Source organism: Falco peregrinus, chromosome 9 (assembly GCF_023634155.1).
Source record: "Falco peregrinus isolate bFalPer1 chromosome 9, bFalPer1.pri, whole genome shotgun sequence".
NCBI lineage: Eukaryota > Metazoa > Chordata > Aves > Falconiformes > Falconidae > Falco > Falco peregrinus.
Genome location: NC_073729.1, coordinates 20,933,636 through 20,949,396, shown reverse-complemented (window position 1 = coordinate 20,949,396; position 15,761 = coordinate 20,933,636). Strand labels below are relative to the sequence as shown.

At 44.9% G+C, this 15,761-nt stretch overlaps 1 protein-coding gene across 2 annotated transcripts in view; it reads right to left on the bottom strand.

The window, feature by feature from the left end:
* The window catches only part of BAHD1 (bromo adjacent homology domain containing 1), a 40,441-nt gene that overhangs the window by 16,616 nt on the left and 8,064 nt on the right, over positions 1-15,761 (bottom strand). The window contains exon 1 of one of the 2 annotated variants that reach the window (XM_013304026.3): positions 36-4,103. The exons of the other annotated variant lie outside the window; for it this stretch is intronic. The gene's annotated coding sequence lies outside the window, so the exon portion shown is untranslated. Of the gene's footprint in view, positions 1-35; positions 4,104-15,761 lie in introns of those variants that run through there. 2 annotated transcript variants of the gene reach the window in all.

The window sequence follows — 15,761 nt, the reverse complement described above, 5'->3', positions numbered from 1 at the left end:
CTAAAATACAGAAAGCAAGAGATTAGAATCTGTACCTGGAACAGGAACCGCCTCGCTGAAGGCACAGCTGAGCAAACCAACACCCAGTGCCCTAATGAAGCCGCTGGCAGACCAGGCAGCTTCAGCACATCCAGACCTTCCCAGCCAGGTGGAACATCACAGGAGTGGTCCTGCTCCAATTTACCCTGAGAGGGAACTTTTCCTGCAGAGGCACAAGGAAAGCCAGCCTCGCGAGGAGGATGGCTCCCTCCAAGCAATACATCACCAGAGCTCTCTGTGGAAAGGTGGGGAGGAAGCATCAAGGGCAGAAGAAATGGAGACAACTGCTGCCTGCCTTCACCCAAAGCATCAGCAGCAGTTGTATGCTCACCAGTCATGCAATGAGTACACCCCAGGCTTTCTGACCCCACCACAAGCAGGACCTTAGTAATAAATGACCTCTAAGTATGTAGTAAGCAAGCAATAGGAGAGGAACAACCCCAGCTGGAGAGCCCTTTCAGCCACGCATTGGCTTCCTAAGTTAGCCAGCAAACGGAACAGGAAAATGAAAAATCAGGTTCAATTTTCAGCAGAAGCATTACCATGCCTTTGCACTCTTGCATTTCAACTTCAGCAAGCGACCTGCAGCAGGCTTTTGTCGGGTATTTGAGCAGTTAAGCAATTCTGCAGTCTGAAGAAGCACACATTCACATAAGAAGCTACAGTTCTAATGCCAAGAAAGGATACAGGTGGGTGATACTGACCTATAAACATTTTTAAAAAGTAAGACTAATGGAGTGATACTGGAATAGATTTAACTAAGTCTGTATCTGAGCATCGTAAAGAGCAGAAAAGGACAACTGCTTGTACTCAATGGTATTTACAAAGTAGTCAGGTTCCCTTTATTGGCACCAAAGAGTTGGTCTTCATATTAGCATCAACCTAGGAGTGGTCTGATCTTCCCTGCAATCAGGTATTTAGCTGGAACACCCCTCAATTGACACAATCGACACTGGCCTGCCACTTTTGAGGCATTTAATTAAAGCTACCACTGCTTTTGCAGTGATTAGAACAAAGCTACTGAATTACAAGAACTGTTCATTTGATATGGTTTAATCAAGCTGATAATTAGATTATCTATTTGAAATAAGCCAAATGTGTTTTAATTGACTTGCTTATATATGCAGTAACTAAAAACCTCAGGAATTGAAAACCACTGTGCTTTTCACATTGCTTTGCTAGAAGTCATACTCTTCCCAACTTGTTTTGGGGTAACTGGCCCCTTACTCTGTGTGTATCTCCCATGGCTAGTGCCCAAACTTAAGTGCTCTGCAGGAAGCAAATATTCATGTATATCCATGTTTTTCTGGTTAAAAAAACCCACCAGGTTCTGGAAATCAGGAGGATGCTTATCAAGTCAGGCAGACAATTTCCTCCAAAACTGAAATTCTTCTTGCACAAGAGACCAAGCTGACCACACAACCTCCACAGTTTGCAAAAGGACTATAATTTAAAAAATAGACCAGGCAGAGGAGGGTTTGGCAGTGGTAGACCAGGCATCCTACATAATCATGCCCTGGGGAGGATAATTTTTCCCATGCTACACGGACCAGAGGTTTCCTTGCAACTCTCATCCTACTTTCTGTTGTCCCTACCGAAAGGCTGAGCTTCTGGCAGGGGTGCTCTGCAGAAAGGTGAAGAACCCAAAATAAACCACCATGACTTGCCTTAAAAACCAGCACCAGCCACCACCTCCTCCTCCTCCTCAAGCTTTCTCAAGCAGCCTGACCTGGCCACTCACCGCACACCCTTCACTGGCCAGGGCTTCACAGCCTGCTGGCATTGAACCAGTTCTACCAAAACCTCAGTACTATAGACATGACTTTGTTCATTCCACATCTGCTCTAAAGTTAGAGTCTGGTAGAGACTGAAGGAAGGAGATTTTTCAAACAGTGAGGTAGAGTCATTAAACAGCACAGTGACCGTCTTCCCTGTCTGACCCCGTAAGGAATGCCAAGACAAACAACAGCTTAAAGAAAATACCTTTTCTGAAACTAAGCATAAGAACACTTTAAGTAGCAATACCCAAACTGAAAACTGAGGGTTCCTCTCCCCACTTTCTTCCACTTACATTGCCTGCAACTGATGCAACACGCATCTCCCAGTGGGGAGCAGGTAGCAACACCTTGCCATGCTGCATTTACAGCTAATGCTCTAACCCAGCTTTCACCACTGCCAGGCTGCAACTGGGAACGTCAAGGGAAATACTCAGGTTGAACATGTAAAAGAGACAATCGAGGTATTGAGTTGGAAAAGCGTTAAAGTGGGAAGAGCACCAAGATTCAATGCAATCCATTTTATACACCTCAGTCACACAAGCCCTTTGACACGAAGTTCTTCAGCACAATAGTAATCAAGCAATCACAGGCAGGGTTTTTTTATTTATTATTTTTTAATAAAAGGAGGTTCTGTCTGTCTGCCTGGATCTCCTCCTTGGCATCTGTTCTCTAGTTCTCTCTCCCACATTCAGAGGTCAGCTGCTCCAATACTACAAAACATTTACCTACAGATGAAGTAAGTATCCAGAAATTTGTGAAAAGACAAAATAAGCCAACCCCACTTATTCTGACATTACAGCCAAGCAAATCCCTTAAGTGCCAGCAAGGAAAACAGCAGTACCATCCAGCAATGTTCCCACATGATTGTAAACCCTCTGAAATCCAGCTTTACAGCAGGAACACAGGAGGACATGTAGAAATACAACCCAAGTACCTTAACCAAATGCAGTCTGCATTACTGTCTCTTTCCACAGTTGATTCCTTGGCTAAACAAACAAAAACCAACCAAAAACCAGCCAAGTTTCTCCCCGATCTACTCAGTTTGGAGACAGAGAAGGTTGTTCTTCCAGATTGCACCCCACTGAAAACCTTAAGTCCAAAGTCAGTGAATTCTGTTTGTCTTCAGACACATGATTGAAACCCATTTGCTCTGTGCTGGCTCAACATTATCAGTAGAAATAAACCAATTTTGAGTGAATCAGTTACAACGTGTGGCTAAAAAGGTTCAGTTTCTACACAGGGAACTTCCCTACAATAAAACAACCACCATGACCCACAGAGTAGTTTGTATAAGCTGGAGCATTGTTTATCCTCCCAAGTCCTTTTTCTGACTTAATAGTCTAATGGAGGTGGGAACAACCAGGTTTAACATCCATAATTGATCTTGTTATTCCAGAGCCTTATACAATGTGAATTTATTACAAACCATCGTGACCAAAGGGGTGGGGGGCTGGGGGAGATACCAGCAGTTGACTCCATATCCCACAGAAACCAACTCCTCAGCATCTCTTGGAGAAAGTCTCTCACGCCACCACATAAGTCACTCTCAGCCTGGAGAATTTTGTGCATTTTCTGTCCTGTGATTTGTCACATACAGGTGCAGAAAGAGCCATCCTGAGCCTTATGCTAAGCAGCCCTTGCTACAAGACCACTGTAGTGATGCCACTGCCAGAGCTGGAGCAGTACTGTGATGGGCAAGAAGAAAAAAGCCTGCTAAACCAGCAATTCACCTACATGGCAAGCACATATCCAGCAACAGGCACCAAACTGTCTTGCTAGATTGCTCTATTAACAGAAGCCATGTTTAGCACACCGGGCTACTGAGAAGTCTTTCCATGCCTATGAAGTTGCCAGTATTGCATTGATTGCTTTGCTACAGGGATGCTCCTGCTCATTTCCTTCTTGGCAAAAAGCACAGAGCAGCTAAGACTCCTGCCTTACCTGTGATCTAGCAATCCCTTTTCTCCCCGCAGCGTAACACACAAGCAGGCTTTTGAACGCTGCTCAAAACTAAACCATCTGACAGTCAAGTGTATCATGCCTCAAGATCAGAGTCACACCGAGTTTATTTACAGCAAGTATTGTACTCATTTCAGCTGGGAGGGGAGAGTGCCAGGGCTCTTCATTCTCTTTCCACTTTTTTTATTGCTTCACAAAGCAAAGAAGGAATAACAACTGTGCCTAGAAGTCTCAAAAAAATCGCAAGGTAATCTGAAGAACGAAAAGTGAAGATACTTAAGACTGAACTACCCATTTACTGCTTGCAGCTGAGGAACTGGGTTAATGGTAAGAGGACATTTAGGTATAACTATTGGAAACAAAACAAGTTCAGAGCAGCAGCTTGGTCTAACCAGCTGCATCCAGGGCCCACCAAGCATTTTAAAGCTAGCTGGAATCGCTGTCTCCTCCTTCAAACTGGACTAGTTCTGAAAAACTGTCTTGACAGCTATTGAACCCAAACCAGATCAGAATAAAGATAGATTAAAAAACCAACACTGGTCCAATTTTCTGCTAGAATAAAACCACTACCCAAACAGCAAAAGCAGAAGAGAGTTGATGCCTCATTAGCAGGAAAATAAGCAAGTGTGTTAACAGCTGCATTTTCTGTAATCACGCAGCTGCAGCATCTGTCTCTCCCTCTCTATCACTTGATTGCAAGTGAAATTAGAAGAAACTAGTCTGGGACACCCATTCAAGCACCATTTCCTTTCCAAAGCTTCACTACGGAGATGCACTCGTTCCAAGGAGATGATGCCAAAAGCACAGAAATTTAAAGCTTTTAAGGCTCCTAATCCATTTGGCACTTCAGTAATATACAAAGAGTTACGACAACACCGATCTTCTCCATGCACAGCATCATTCTGTCGACTTTCAGCCCCTGTGTTACTTGAACAAGTTATATCCATTTAAATTGGCACAGCTTATGCTATGACAACAGCCTTATAACTGGAAGTATCTGGAGGATTGGCTCCTTTCTCCCTACTGCTTTTACAGTCGAGTAATTCTGTGCTATAAGGAACATGTTGCATGAAGGAAGCCTCCCAGGAGCTCTCAGAAATCCAGATAAATCACAGGAGCGTCAGGTATCCCAGGCTGAATTACCAAAATGCTGTGCGAGTCCCATGAGCGGAAGCATCGTTTCAGTCTCAAACATTTAGAAAAACTGTAATTGTTGCAGGCTGCAATTTGTCTTCCCAGGGTCCAGCCCCGATTTTTCTCTGGAGACCCATCAAAAGCTCCATCATCCACATGCTCCAGAGAAAACTGTTTATACAGAGCTCATTAGACTGCAGAAAAGGCTTGTTTCTCTCTCTCTCATTGGCACAGCCCTAACCATTTGCCAGCACCTCCTGAAAACCACATGAACACCGCACTGGAGGATGCAGCCCATGCCTCCGTAGCGTCAATAAAGCCTGCAAAAAAGATCTGGGGCAACTCTTGCACAGTCAAGAGAGGATCTGTGGAAGCTGTATGGGACTACACACTGCTCCACTCCCTGGTCCAATACCAGTAATTACAACTCCATTGCGAAAGCCTGTGCTCCAGCCACATAGCTGGGAGTGCTGCAGCACATGTGTGGCTGTGATAAATTACAGTGCTCAAACAACTGCAATTATAACCCCATGCTTTAAAACCAGTAGTGCTACACCTGTCTGAAAGCAATGGCAAGCTGAGAGCGAACCAGGCTGGGGTGCAGTCCCTACTTGCACGGCTGACCACTTGAATAAACATGAGCTAGACCTGTTAACACCCCCGGCAGAGCAGCTCCCCAGCTGATTTCTTGGGAGGGCCTGTCCTAGCCTTGATTATCTGGTTTCAGATCTTGCCTAGTGGCAGTGCTCTGAAGCGCTTTGCAGGGAAGCCAAAATTAAATTTCTCTGGCTGTTCTCACACTCTCCACAGCCCCAGCAAGCAGTGTTCACAAGGAAGAAAAAAAAAAGAATGAAAAAAAAAAGAAAGAAATCCCTGCTGCACCACCAAAGCCCGAGCTCCGTGCCTGACAGCCGGATGGCCAGGATCCTGCTCAGCACCCAGAGCAGGCACAGCACCCTGGGCAGCAGCACCCCCCAAATCCCAGCTCTGCGCTCCCTCTCTCCGGGTAGCCTTTATACCCAGCACGGCCACGCAGCTTGCCAGCCCTGGGGAAAGCAGCCCTTTGAAAGCCTCAAATGCAGACAGTTGGAATTCAGAATTCCCTGATCAAAGCAATTTGGAAAGCCCAAAGAGGCAGGCTGGGTGGGCAGGGGAAGCATTTTGCATCCCCTGACCCCCTGCCATCGCCGTGGCAGAACTACCAGTGAGCAGCAAGGTGCGAGCCCACGCTGCGACCGCTGCACAGCACAGACATGCCCACAGCTACAAGGAGGCTTAGGTTCAGACTTTGACATCTTTTGGCAAGGGCAGGCACATGCTTTTGGAGAAGAGATTGTAGCAAGAACTGTTCAACTAACTTTGCTTGCTAAGTTTTTCATTTAGGAGTAAGCTGCTTAATTCAATTCACATCTAGCTGAGAAAAGCCAGCTCTCTCAGTATCAGTGGAAAAGAATGATGTACAAGTCTAGGGGAGAGTAGGAAGACATTTCCTCAAAATCAATAACAAGGTGCATTGTTTGGGAGACTAATGCAGAGCACATTGCCTTTCCAGAGAGGCACCAGCTTTCCTTTCGCCAGTAATGCAGCTTTGTAGCATCGGTAATGTTACGTTTTCAGCGAAAGGCTGTCACTTAGGTTGACTATTCAGTAAATGCTATAGTAAGAAATAAATGTGGGAAGTAAGATGTGACCTCAACAACTCAAACATCAGTCACCAAAACCAGATCAGGCTTTATAGCCACAGTCTTGTTTACATATTTGCCTTAAATTAAAACCAAAGTTTCTGAATGCAAAGCCTTCATTGAACACTTATTTGTACAGCCATGACCAACACTTGCAAACCCACTTCCTAGAGCCTATAAGAACTAAAGATTTCCACCCCCAGCTGTTGCCACAAGCCTTCTGCTTGTGACTCACAACACAGCAGCGGTGTCCGAACATCTGCAGAAAGTTCAGATGCTTTTGCTGCTGTCTGCAGCCTTGCCACACAGCACCATGAAATTGCTCCAGGTGAGTTCAGAGCTCACAGCACTGCCGGTTTCATGCTCACTCTCTGGGGGAAAGGTGCAAAAGCTGTGCTTATCCACAAGCAAAGCCACCCTCACCTCCCCCAAACTCCAAACCCATTACAAACCCAGCGAAAACTGGAAGCAGTTGGGGATCAGAATTTTGTTCTACTTCCTTATATTGCTCGGATGGAGAAGATTACCATCTTCCCTCCTTCAGAAGGGACACATTTCTTTTGCCTTCTGACAAGAAAAAGAGGGATGCACCAGGAGGAGAACAAAACTTTGAGCTAACAGACACCTTAAGGCTGACAGAATACGCACCAATTTCTGAACAGTATTTTAATCCTGCATTCATCACTTGTGCTTCCTACAAAAGAGCCTCACAGCTGTAGCAGCAGGAACCCACTGCCACTCCAAAGTTTTCGGCCAGTAGCCATTGGCTTTGGATGTTAGTCTGCAAACTCTGTGCACCAAGCAGGGACTATAGGGAAAAATAATACACAACCATGTCATTAGAGACACAATCAAACAAGCATACACACAGAAGGCCAAACCCCTTCTCGAACAGAAACCACCTCTTTGCCAGTGCAAACACTGTAATTATTCCCACAGTGCAAAGCCCACCATCGGCTTCTCGTCTCTCAAAACAAATATAAGAAAAAAAAATTTGAAAAGTAAGAAGTGAGAATGATGGATAACCAGACCCAACCACACTGCTGCGATGCAAGCCCAGGTAAGGCAAAGGAAATCCCTGGCATTTGCAAGCACAGGCAATGAGTACATGGAGGTGGGGGTGAAAAATCAGGCTCAACTTGTCTCAAGGCTGACAACTTTGAATGAAAGCACTCATGCTTAAGAGACGCTTTGACACTTGGCCTTTGCTGTAACACTCCCCAGTGAATCAGTCATTAAGGCTTCCTTTTAACGAAGACAGGCAGAGTACAGAGATTAGGCAAGATAAGCCCTGGAAAGGATGGGGGTGTGTAGGCTGGACCACCTGAGAAACAGGCTAAAGTTTACACCGATTTTACAATTCTTCTGAAACATCCCAGAGAACATCAGCAGCAACTACTACTACACATAATGTATTGGATATATTAAATATCACAAGTTTACAAAGAACTGCCTATTAGAACTTTAAATAGGTTCCATGTAAAGCTGCCTATGTGACAGCTACACTAACACCACCCTGTAAGGTATCTATAAGTAGTCTGAAAAACCAAGTCAAAAATATTCCAGGACAGCTTTGACAGTTGTGTTTTTAGAAGGAGCACAAGCTTTGCCAATCAAGTTAATCAAGGTTTAAAGAAAAAAAAACACCAACCAAGCCCTGCTCATCTGACTTTCCATATATGCAAAATGCAAACTAAATTCCTTCACGGCAGAAGGCTGAGTCTGGTAAAATATCAATCATATGTCACTTTGCTCAGATAGCTCTGGCACCAGTCCTGGTTATACGGACAAAATGGAATAACAAATTATTTCCAAGACTTTATTTTGAAGAACAAAGTGCAAGATTTTTCTATAGTAAATATTAAAGCTCTTCTATATATTAAAATCACACTCTTCCACGACCGCTTTAGGAACTTCCTCCAAGCTGCTCAGCTTAAATAATTCAAGATGCACCGTGATTTCATGTATTACATGTGCATCTGCAAAACTGTGCTGCCTTTGGGAATTTCAAGGGCAGGTGCATCCCTGCCAGCTCCTCTCCATTTCACAAGGCTGTCGCTGCCACCCTATCACAGGATCTGGACGTCCCTTCTCCTCTCTCCAGTATGTCTCCCTCCACAAAGGTCTCCATTCACTCTCAACTCTTTTGACTATAAGCTGTCAGCACAGCACCCCTGAGATTCAAAGACAACACGTCACTACTCAACAAGCTCAGAAGTTGCTTTAGGGGAGAAAAAAACAATGCACGAAATTCAGAGAAGGGCAAGGCATTCCTTCAATATACCATTTAATTAACTATCCTAAATTCTGACCCAAAATCCAACTTCAAGGACTTCTTTTTTTTTTACACTTTAAATAATCTTCATCTTATTTTCATTACCTCAAAGCATCCCCTCAAAACTATCTGACAATACAGTACCCCACCTCTATGTCTGAATCCTTGGCATTGGGGCTCCAGGTACCGCCTCTGTTACCATCTCTGAGAGGAGTGCACAAGAGAGACTGCATTTTAAAAATTTAACAGGCACACATGTTTATAACCTCGACTTAAACTCACAGAAGCCTTAAACCCAGGCAGGCAAAAAAAGGCTATGCTAAATAACAAGTTCATGTAATATTTTTGAGGATTTCTGTGTTCTGACTCATCCTCAGCTGAAATACGTTGACCAAAACTACCTCTCCAGACCAACGCTGTAATCTGAATGTATTTTCAGTTCTAGAATAAGTACTTAAGACAGCATCATCTTTCATTTGGAAATACCTATTGTCACTATGCGGTTTTAAACTTAGTTTCACATCAATTCAACCTCAACTTGGTCCATACAAAGCAAGATGTGCACAGAGCAGAACACCTTTCTGGGATTTCAAACTTCTTCCATCACAGGTTTTTATTCCTCTTTATATTCAGAGTGTACAGACATTTCAAAAGAAAATGCACTTTCTATTTCTTTACTCTCACTTCCCTACCATCACCTGAAATACCAGCATCCTCCACACACCTCCCTAGCTGGGGACACAGGTGACGGAGGACTACTCACACTGAGCAGTTTTCCATCTGGGAGCTTCACTCCCAGTCCAAAATCCCAGTCAAAGAAAGGCTTTACAAAACCCTCATTCCCCCCAGAATCCCTGTAACCAAACACTCTCCTTCCCCAGACACATTATAAATTACAGTGCCACGCTGAACGCTAAGCAGAGCTTAAATGTGAAGCTGGCTTTGCTACATTTGAACTCATGGAATAAAAGTTCAGATTTGACTGAAGCATAAGACATTGTCATCAAATTGGGCAGAACTGCAGGGCTAGAAACTGGGAGCTGTCTATATTCCCACATCTTGTAGCAGCAGTTACGACCAAGGTAAAACTGCCAAGCCTCACTAAACTTAGTGTAAAACCTTGCCTCCCTCTTTTTAACACAAGAGCACACTATTTATAAATGAGTACAAGGCAAGTGAAAAAGTTCCTCTTAAAACTTCACAACTCCGCTGGTTTAACATATTAGGTCAGTCAAAATTTAGCACAACCAAATGGTGCTGCAACACCTGATTTCTCAAAGGAGAACAAGTTTCTTAATTCCTAAGGTGGTGTTAGCACACTCACCTGTATGACCAAATTCAGACAACGGGGTTTTTTGTTGTTGCTGTTTATTTTTTTGAAGGGCAGTTTGTTAATTGATTCTCCATTAAGGGAATTAGCAGACAGGAACACATGCTCTGGTGAGGCAGCGGATAGAAAGGTGCAAGCCAGAGAGGCTTGGGGAGTCAGTGCGGAGCATGCGGGAAGTCCCACAGCACCGTCATCCTTGTGCGGGAAACGGAAGATTTTAGTCTGGAACCTGAAGTTATTAATGTCTTCATCAGACCAGCCTGAACCTCCACCAGCCATTAAGTGCTCTAAGTTAACTGCTTGGCAATTACACTTTTCATTACTAAGTAACTAGCATGTCAAGATTTTTAAGTGCCCAACACTGGCTCCTTCCAGAATTATTAGGGGTCCAGGCTGGGCTGGGGAAACCCAAGCATGGTGTGCGGACCGTTCACCACGTCCAACACAGCGGCTACCACAGCACTTCTGGCCAAGGCAAAGGAATCACCCTCCTCTGTGCAAACTTGGTTTTGCTAATTTAAGCCCAGGAAAGCAGAGGGACTCAATGCCTGCATTGCCAAAGGTCCCAAGCAGAGCTGGAAGAACATTTCCAGTGACCAGAGCTGGCATGGTATTGCCATCAGAAATCTGAGACACAACTCTCAGGCAAGACAGTTGGATGATGTTATATATCTCCATACAAGAACTGTCAAGTGGTATTAAAATAACAGAAACCACAAGCCAAACATCGGCAATTCAGCCACCTTTGACAACTAGAAGCCTAATCACTGGAACACCGCTTCCATGAGAGCCCATTTAACTCCCATTGGAAGCTGGCCTAGCTCCTTCATCCTTTACCCATATCGTTAGAGGTATATTTGAGTACACACATTTGCTTGCGCCCCAGGTTTTGATCAGTCATGGCAACAAATATCTCCTTTAAATAGACCGGAAGGCATTTGCAGACCTGCGCTAGGAGTGATTTGTTTTATATTCACTCATTAACTTGCATTTATCTACCTACACATGCATGACATTATTTGGCCGTTCAGAAAGAGAGTGATTAAACACACTTTGCTTCCACAGCAATGGGTACAGTAAGACATTTTCAGTAAGGTAAGCCATTTAAATTACATCACACCAACATACTACTTAGATTTTGTTGCATCTTGCACAGCTGGAAGGAAAACAATTTTTAAAAGTCAGGAACAATTAAGAACAGTAAGTTACACACTATCCCAAGAGCTCTGGACTGAACAATGTGGGGGGTTGGTTGAAGAAGGGCCCCCACGGGGCACCGCTGAGGTTATGCTCCCTCAGCTGCAGCACAGACACCTGCCTCTGCTCCGTCACCTTACACGGAAAGCATGTCCCAAGAGCCACATGTGAGCAGACCCTGCTAAGAGCAGCTGTCTACAAGAAGGAATATTTCAGAATCATCTATTGAACCTGCCCAGTTACTGCCACTTCCTACATCCAGTGCTCTGCTGTAGAAGCAAAGCACTGGATTTTGCGCCTCAATTATTCTCAAGCTGGTCCACAGAACATCCCCGTGAGCCAGTGGGGGATAGATGGCCTAAAGAAAACCACCGTACGGTAGAATCAAACATGGCCTTTCCCTGAACCTAACGATTCTGTGACAAAACACAACAGACATAGCAGGTTCCCTGGAGGCTGAGACTATTCAATATTTTATTAACAAGTCACGTAGTATTTTATTAGCAAGTCACCGACTCACCCACAGGTAATACTTCGAGAGGCAGCAAGCGAGTCAGAAGACAAGCTATGGGTTCACATATGATCTTGATGGACCAAAGAAGCATTAAAAAAAAATAAAGAGCCCACCACCAGGGAGAGATCTACAACCTGCACACCCCACAGGCAGGAATCATCAGGCACACAAATGCAAAATGGGCAGCAGCCAGGAAGGTGGCACCCTGCAGAAAGCAGCTAAGGTTTATTGAAGAGCACAAGCTGGATGAGTCAACAACATCCCAATGTCGTGAAAACAACTCCAAGCATCATCCTGGGGTAGATGCCCAGGAGTGCTGCAGGTCAGCCAGGCCATGCGCGGGGGGAAAGGAGTCCGGACGGGAGCAGGCTCCAGCTGGGCCACGTCTTCCCGTGCTGTGCGCGACACTGCATGAGCAAGGGAGTAGCAAGGATGAAGGACTTGGAGGTGACCAGTGAAGAGGTACAGGGGCATACATCATGCAATTAAGAAGAAAAAAAAAGGAGGGGGGCAGAAAAAGGTAGAGAAAAAAGAGTTCATAACATGTACGAAGGTGGTGATACGGCATTCTGCAGGGAACGAGAGGAGAAGGAAAAGACTTAAACTGCATTTAGGGAGACTTAGAAGTCTTTTCCTACATCTTTCCTTCCCACGAGGCTAGGAAAAGCAAGATAATGCCTAAAGAAGCTGAGGTTAAAAAAACCCAGTAGTTAGAGGAACATCTGTTAGCAATGTTTCGGTACAATTTATCCCCTGCCCCACACGCAGGGCTGACCATGACGACTCTAAGGTCCTTCTCTATACCCGCTGCTGCCATGGGTACGGATAACCTGGGGGACATACAGCTAGCAAAGGCCCTTGAAAGTTTGATTGTTGTGTTCGCTATTTGAGTTAATGAAATTAACTATTTGTTAAGAGCATGCACATTCAGTATTGCAGCTCTCCTCAACTTCCACATCCACCCAGAACCACAACTTCAGGCAACAGCACTTCTCATAAGCCTACACTAAAAGAGGCTAGTTAACCCACCCCAGCTCCATACCCCACTGCCATACCACGTGCCACACGCCACGAGAGAACCAGAAGCCACTCCGTTCACACAGAGCACAGGCATTTTCTGGCACAGATAAACTCCTGAGCACCAAGAGCTACAGTTTGCTTTGAGACTAAAGCAGATTCATTAGATGACTTCCAGCTTCAACACAAATCTCAACTACAGTTACTCTTACTTTATTCATACCCGGCCATTTCAGATGCAAACTTGTGCCTGCAAGTGGGGCGCATTTATTCAGTTGCTCCCTAAGCAGACGCACCATCTCATCTCAAGGGGAACCCAGCAACAAGTCTTGGAAGACTTCCATTTTCACATGAGTGCAGGTCAACATGAAGCCAGTGTGAACTCCAGAGGATAAACCATCTCTGGCAAAAGAGCACAGTTACAAATTCATCTCTAGAACTACAAAGCATTTACACAGTTCAGCCTAGTTTTATGGAAATGTCATGGGTGCCTCCAACTGGATTTTCTGGAAGGTCCCTTGAAGTCAGGCTGTGGCTTCAAAACATCTAAGCGTGTTGAGTACTGGGGACAAGAATCCTACAACTGCTATGCAAACTGCTCTTCACAAATGACTGCTCTGATACTTTGAAGACACCCCCTATGCTTCCTCCAACTCTGGCTTCAAGGGGAATATATTTGTAACAGGGAACAAAGCAGCAAAGCTTTTGAGGAACTCCTAGCACTGACAAGTACAGCAAAAAAAAAAAAAAAATCAGTTTGTCTGCTACAGGAGTTGAGATGTTCAACACATGGGACAGATGGGTGGGGAAGAGAAAAACGCCCCCACGCATCCAAGTCACTGGCATAAGAGCACCAGGGTAAAAGATGCAAACTGCTACAGAGTTATGGACTCCAGCAGGCTGGGGTACAAGCAGACAAAACCTGAAGCTAGACCATCGTAAATCTGACTGGAGAAGCGATCAGAGAAGGATGCCTGCAGCTGCGAGGGCTGCCAGCTGAAGCAGAGCCAAAGTGGCAGCGGGAGACACTTGCAGCTACTGGTCAAATGGCAGATGAACTGGTAGAAAGTTTCCAGGAGCTGCTAGAAGATAGAAGAAAGCTGCACAAGCTCCACTTTCCCATGCTGTGCCCAGACATGGAAGGGTAAACAGCAGATAAGGAGGTACGCGCTACAAACCTCCTCTCCACCTAAGAACCATGCTGCCATGCTATCTCAGCCCCAAGGACAACTCCCAGTACTCGTGCCTAGATACCCACTTCCCTGGAGCTAGTTTTGCCTTTTGCAGACCAAATCTCTGCAGATTTGATCCAAAGAGGATCTGATGCTGGACAACAGCTGCAAAGAGCTTTGAGCTGCGGAGTTTCTGCCTCATGTTGCAGTTACAATGCACAAGGATACAATATACCCATACAGGGTAGCCCCCAGACACCAGAATTTCAGCTCCTGCTTCAGCTATTTGTCACAGTAAAACATTTTAAGTTCAAGGGTGCTAGAAGCATTCTTTAAACTAAAATGATGGATAATATCCCATTTTAGAGCTCCAAAGTGAGAACCTCGCTACTCATTTCAATAACAAAGATAAACATTTTATTTAATGGCTATATTAACAGGCAGAAAATACACTTCTCTCCAAAAAGCAAGGGGGACTTACAATTCTGGCTTCTGCAGAATTTAAGTTCTCAATTAAAGATGAATTCCTCTGAATGGGGGGGAAAGAAACAAAAGCCCTCATCTCTCCTAAACAGAAACAGAGCACAAATTCTGCCTTTGAGTCTCCAGACTGCTCTGCTGCTGCTCACCTTGCTTACAACTCTGCCACGTAGCACGGGAGCACTGGCTGAGCTGGGTGATGCTTCTCAGAGCCCCACAGACACAGGGCATGCCACGCGTCCCGCTGGTTCTCTGCTGTGGTCGACACGGCTCGCTGGCTGCATATACAAACGGTCACAAATGCCAACAAACCCATGCAGCCTTATGCTCACTCTAACCTAAAGGCTTCCTTTCCTATCTCTGAAAAGCTAAGCATGCTTGAGCTGGTAAGCGTGTGGAAATTCTCATGTCTTGGGTAAAAGATGAGCCCTCAGGGCACTGGAGCACCTTCAGTTGGCCTGAGTGATCAGAAGCAAATATCCAAATATTCATCCCCTTTCCTGCTCCTCAGGCAATGCACATCACTGCTACCGCCCTCCAAAACAGCGCAGAAATACACCAGCGTGCAGTATTGAGACACTTTAATACAACCAGGACACTGATCTTTAATCTACCTAAACACTTTCAATATTTTTTTTTTTTGGTGGTGGTGGAGGATCTACATGTATATATAAAGACTCCTTTGGGTAGAAATGAGAGCAAGCATTTACAGCTTGCTTTGTTCAGCTGAGGGGCTGGACAGGTTTTTATACAGCTGCAGGAGTTTTCCAGCCTGCTAGAAAGGAAAGAGAATTAGGACCGCGCTATACAAAACCATAATCTATATGGGGAAGCATAAAGCTCTTAGAGCTGGAATGAGACCTCGGGGGCAGCACCTGAAGACACTTCCCCTTTTTTTTAATTTTAAAATTGACTGTTTCATTTACACACAACACAGACTCCTTCAAGAGGAACCATCTGACCTCCAAGTACTCTAAACGCTTTTCTATATAGGGTTATTACAGCTAACTAGGTTTTAATCATGTTTAAGTACTGAAAAGTAAAAATGCCGCTGTTGCGCTCGCTTCCCTGCCCCTCCATGGTCCATTTCTCACCATTGCCTCTGATGGTTTCCTTGGAAACATATGCAAGCTTAAATTGGATTGACATTCACTTAGTGGACAGATGGAGTTTGGAACAGCCCA